The sequence below is a fragment of the Ornithodoros turicata genome, chromosome 5 (assembly GCF_037126465.1).
Source record: "Ornithodoros turicata isolate Travis chromosome 5, ASM3712646v1, whole genome shotgun sequence".
Lineage (NCBI taxonomy): Eukaryota > Metazoa > Arthropoda > Arachnida > Ixodida > Argasidae > Ornithodoros > Ornithodoros turicata.
Window position 1 is genome coordinate 11,329,101 of NC_088205.1, and position 5,861 is coordinate 11,334,961.

Below are 5,861 nucleotides of genomic sequence, written 5' to 3' on the forward strand. Positions count from 1 at the left end.
TTCGAGCTTCTTCTATTTCTGTCCTCACTTTGAAAGGAAACTCGAAGGTATGCATGCATATACCTCTAGGCTCACTTTATTGAAGTCAAGGCTTGGTTCTTAACCAACGTTCACGTAATGTATTTTCCACAGACAGTGATTTACTGCAAGGAGTCGTACGTGTTATTAATGACGGTAGGGAGAAGAAAAGAACTGGGGACGTACGCGACAGGGTGGGACTTCGGGCTCAGGATCCCGAGCCGTTTGTGCAATCCGGGGTTATCAGGATTTCGAAATGCGGATCGCGAGAACCCGGGACAGGATCACTATTTTTGCAAAGCTGTCCCCACGAGCTCTTGTTGGACTGTATCCACACGTTTTCGCAAGTAACAATATCGTGCGCGTTTCCTACATTTGGCGCGTTTTGCACTTATCTGTTTCTGTTCTAGTCTGGGGTAGCCGAGCCTAGTTTTTCTTATCACTTTCAAATCCATGTATTGGCGAAAATAAATAGGAAAAAAAAAGGAACGGAGGAAGGTTTGCAACGCTTTCTGCTCTCACACGGCTCAGAAGAACGTTTTGTGATTTCGTAGGAGTTTTAAGGCTACTTGGTAAATGGTCTCAGCTATGGTCTGTGCTGTCATTTGGGTAAACAGCTAACGGTGTTTGTGATGTGTCGTGGTCGACACAGTTGGTTCGGTTTAGGGTTGGAACGGATATTTTTGGCGGAAGGGACGCCTGAAAACAAAAGTCTGTTCTTTCCTTTTCACAAGTGACAGCAAACGTTTGTTGTCAGGAAAGCCTTTTATTACCCCGAACTCGTAGGATTTGGCCTCGCTAAATTCCGGGATTTCGCAACATTAAAATAAGCCAGAAAGCTTACACATTACGCTATATAGTGTAGTTCATAGTCATCGAATAAGAATAAGAAAAGAACTAACAGAAGTAGACGGGAATGAAGTAGGAAGAGCCATGAGGAAAAAGCACATGCAGCGCTCGATACTGGCACGAGCCAGAGCGTGCACTTCAGTCACAGAATGACTGTCAGTCGAGTTTCTAGAAGGAAACGCTCCAATGTTTGCAATGCACCGCTTGATACTGCATTAGGGAGGTATCGAATATTTTGCTCTACATGAAATGGTCGCCATCGGGACACAGTGACGATCGGCATAGCACTCAACGGTTTGGAATAGTTGAGGAGTATCTGCTCACTGTGTTCTACAACATCACACTGCACTCTTAGAAAAAAGCGTGGAGAAGTTACACCTTTTTGAGATATAATAATTGTCGCATACGCTGGGCCTAAAAGGTTGCGAAATACTACCTGCTGCCTACAAATGATAGGGTTACCGCTCATTCGATGAGCGAAGGGGGCGTACGCCTTTTTGTAGCAATTTGGATATATGATAATTGCTTTTACCGTCCTTTTACACCCTTTATCAGATGCTGTGTTGACATAGGTGGTAATTATAGAAGTTAGCACCCTTTCACACCCTGTTTTCTTAGACTGTGCCTCTGCATATGAAGGAATCAATCTTTCCGAACTTATTCCATAGTCGAGCGCTGCATGGGGCGTTCAGCAGTAGCCTATAAAAGAGAGATTAAGTTTGCCACGGGAGGGACGGATGCACTTGTAAGCGTAACTTAGGGCCTGTAAAACATACTTACAAAAGCATTAAAGTTAAGCTACTGAGTGCCGGGTAAAAAAGTAACTGCGCACACTACTAAATACACAATCTTGAAAGCATTTACAATAGAACCTTACTATAAAAACTAACTCGTTACTTTCAACATCATCAATTATTATTAATATTAATATTTTGATGTGCCCTATCTCGCTACAGCTTTCTGCACGGGTCTTCTATCCTGTTGTAGGGACGTCAATGGTCTACACATATACCGTTCAGGAAAACACATCGCCGGACGTGTCGTTTGATCGTCGAACTGTTCAACTTACGGGATTATGGGGAACACCGAGCACGTGCTGGTCTCCTGCTGACGCTTCGACTCTAGTCGGCGAACACTGAGGAACGCCCTTGCGAAACTTAACAAACGACCTTTTAGTGTTGAGAAGGTACTGGAGAGCTGGCCAAGGCACCACCAGCAACCTACGTTGTGTGCACTGACTAACTACCTCAAGAACATACGTGCCGAAATAATATTTTAACTCATTCAACGCTTTCACACGTCAAGCGTAATGGAACAGCTGGTTGCACTTGTGCGACCTACGTTTCCATTTTTTTTTCCTTTCTACTTCTGTTTAATTCTATAACACATCGCTTCATGAATGCTCCCAAGCACTCTACCCCTTCCAAAGCATGTTCCAAATGCCTGGGACGTGCATGTTCCGAATATCTCGGACGCTGAAGCACATGCACCCTAAGAAAAAAAAAAAAAACACAACAAATGGAGTGTTACCATGGCTTTTATTCTCATTCTACCCTTTTCTGCTCACCTTTACTCTGGTCAACCCACATGACTCTTCCGGGAGTGACCTTATCCTGCCAAGCTTCCCGCTACACACCAGGAAGCGTAAATGATGCTCTTAGGGAGCGTAAAGGTACAGAGACAGCAGCTGTTACTCTCCCCTTTTACACTTTCATTCTGGGATATATTATACTCTTACACACCATTGTATGACTTACTGTCTTGAGATTCGCTTTCCTTGTCTGCAATTTTCAACATTTCTTAAATAGCAGCAAAAGTGGTTGTCCTAGTAGAAAACGCAGAAAACGTATCAGAGAATTAAGCAACATTTATGAAGCAGCACTGTTGCTATTACAACCGAGTTATAGACGCATAGGATTTTACTTCAAAGACTGTTTTCAAAAGGTGTCTGCTCCAGCACATGTTCTACGTTCTTGGAGCCGCAACAGGGGTCGGTGTGCCGGCTCTTATGGTCATAATGTGCCCAGGTACCCAGAGCAAGTATACCTTCAAATCCTGAACCCTTAAAATCCACCTCCTAAATTGACATCATGTCTCTGCAGGATAATTTTAACTCCCTTAAAGGGATGAGTTACGTTTCTGGACGACAGTGTAACATTTACGGCTGCGAGAAGAGGAGTGGCCGATACGCTACATAAGAGTGATCTAAGTGACAAATATTTAACAATGACAAGACAGTTGGGTATACTCCACTTTTTTTTATAAAAGTGTGTAAAGCACTTGAGAAAGTAAAGTAAAGTAAAGTATTTGAGATACGTAGCTTAAATACACCACTCAAAGTACTGTAGAAGTCTGCTTAGGGTCAACCTTGTATAACGGCGAAGTATGCGAAGTTCCAGTTAGCCACAAGGGGGATATGTTTATTGAAAAAAAAAATAGAGGAAAGGTTAGTCAGGCGTAGGCCGACTTGCTATTCCTTTAAGAAAAAAAGAAAGAACAGAAAGGAACACACACATCACAGACAAAGGGGGCCTTAGAGGCTGGACGAGAAGCCGGTGGCACGAAGAAAGCTCAAGAGAGTATCGTAACCGCCCCCTGGTGGTGGTGGTGGTGGTGATAGAGCTTGCCGTTGTAGGCCTCACGTATGTGGGCGACGTCACGACTCACGCCCTGGGCGAATGTGCGTCCTGGGCCGACTTCTAAGGGAACTGTGCCGACATATGTCTGAAAGCGTCTGAAGAAAACCCAGGAAAAACCCCAGACAGCACAACCGGCACCGGGATTCGAACCCGGGTACCGTCCCCTGGTTGTGCAGGACCGGGCCGAGAAGGGTGGCCAATGAAACGTTAGGGTAGCCAAGTTGTCGCAAGTGGCGCCGGAGGATGAGAGGTACCGGCTGCAGGATAATAGGTTGTGCTCAATATCGGTTTCCACATAACAAGTTGGGGGAGTTCGTGTGGCGCATTTTATACAGGAGTGAGGGTGCGCGTGCAACATTCATTCGAAGATGATGGAGGAATGATTCTTCATCTCCATTGCAACGGCAGGCAATAGTGAAGTCCTGTAGGGGGTCAATGAGACGTACGAAATGAGGATGTCAGTTAGAGTGGAACTGCCGGGCACGGACACAGCGCAACCGGGGAATGTGCAGGGAGCAGACAGAGGTCGTTATAGGGGTAGAGGGGTAGCAGGGAGATCTTTGGTAGATGTTGCGTGTCGTGCCATTGCGTTTGTGCGGGTGTTACCAAGAAGACCTACGTGTCCGGGGATCCGCAGAAGCGTCACAGAATAGCCAGTAACCGCGAGCTGTGTTAGAGCTTGTAGTATGAGCGCGTGGAGAGTGCATAATTTGCTGAAGAAAAAAAAAAGCAGCAGATCCAGTGAAGCCCACTGTGTAGCCAGATGGCATATTTGATGTCTGAGTTCATTTAGCATTCGTTTTGCATTTCATTTTGACCATTACCTTGTTAGCTCTCTTTTCGAAAGCTTGTTTCGGTATTTTGCCACGGTTTTCCTTATTATATTTAAAGCACATTTTGCGCGGCAAAGTCAAAGGCCGTATTTTGCGGGTATTTTGCCTATCTGCGGGGTATTTTGTTACGGGTGTAATAGGTGTATCATTGTTGCTCTATACGCTTCGGAATTCTATTTACAATTCACTGTTTCATACTTCTCCTTTATAACGTGTGCAGCGGATATAAAAACGCACCTTTTTTCGTATATACGGGTGAGTAGACGTACTGCCATCCAGATACCTCTATCGGCACCACCGAGATAGAGGAAGCATGCTTCCTCGTCGCCAGGGCGTAACAGTTAAGAATCAGCCAATGAGGATCTTGTTTTCAACGGACGTAACCAATCACGAACGTGCTTTCATCGGTCGTGGCCATCAAGACGAACCACCGTCGTCTGTGAGCTGCGATTGAACATCCCTGCGCACTAAATGGGACAACTTGGAAATAAAGCGCAAAACGGTCCCAATCTTTCTTAAAACTGATTTTCTGGGAAGCGTCTTGCACTTTTTGTCTAAATATGTTTATGTATATGTCTGCAGGTTCCTGGTGTGCTGCAATCATTGGCGTGTTCTTGAATTCGCAGAACGGTGAATCGGAGTAGCAGACAAATTCTGATTTTATATGTCCACGTGGCGAAGGAAGGAAAGGAGGCAATAAGCAGGCTTCTGTATCTAGGTGGCGTTAGCTCTATTCATTGTTACGTCATTTGAAGAATTATAGAACCCAATCAGACGCCACCGCGGAGGTACACATAACGTTCTGCTAGCCATTCTTAAAAATGATTGGTGGTGGTGGTGAAAGGGGTCACTGTCGATGGCCGCACAGAGGTGGACAACTTCGCGACTGACGCCGTAGGGGAATGTGCCTCCTGGGCCGACTTCGAGGGAACTGTGCCGACATATGTCTGAAAGCTGTCCAGTGTTCTTAAAAATGAACTTCACCACATAGCACGATCTTAGCCAACCATCATCCTCGAATGACAACGTTCTCGTCCCTGATTTCTTGAAAACGGGAGGTGGAGCCTGTTTTGCATGAATTATGCCGTACATAATGGCTACATAACAGGCTCCACCTCCCGTTATGAGCGGCTGTCCTGCGAGGAGCATGCTATATGTTGTGAAGATACGGACCTATCGAATTCATCTATAGAAAAGGTACCACAGTCAACGAGTTCACCGTTTGGAGCCGACGCGGTCGGCAGGCTACCTTGGTAGAATTTATAGTCCCCTTAAGTATCACTGCTGCGTGCTCGAGAATGAACGTTGCCTCCTTCAGTCTCACAACCGGCGATTAATAGCCTTCTTGTAGAGAGAAGTTTTGCTTACTTTCCAAACATTCGGCAGCGTGGAGGCAAAGCAAAAAGGCTTCTCTTGGAACGATTATATCATATATTGTTAGACGCTTGATTGATAATATAGTTAGACGTTTCTCGTGTACCGCATTAGACTTCGGCATGCGTAACACTATAGCACAAATCTA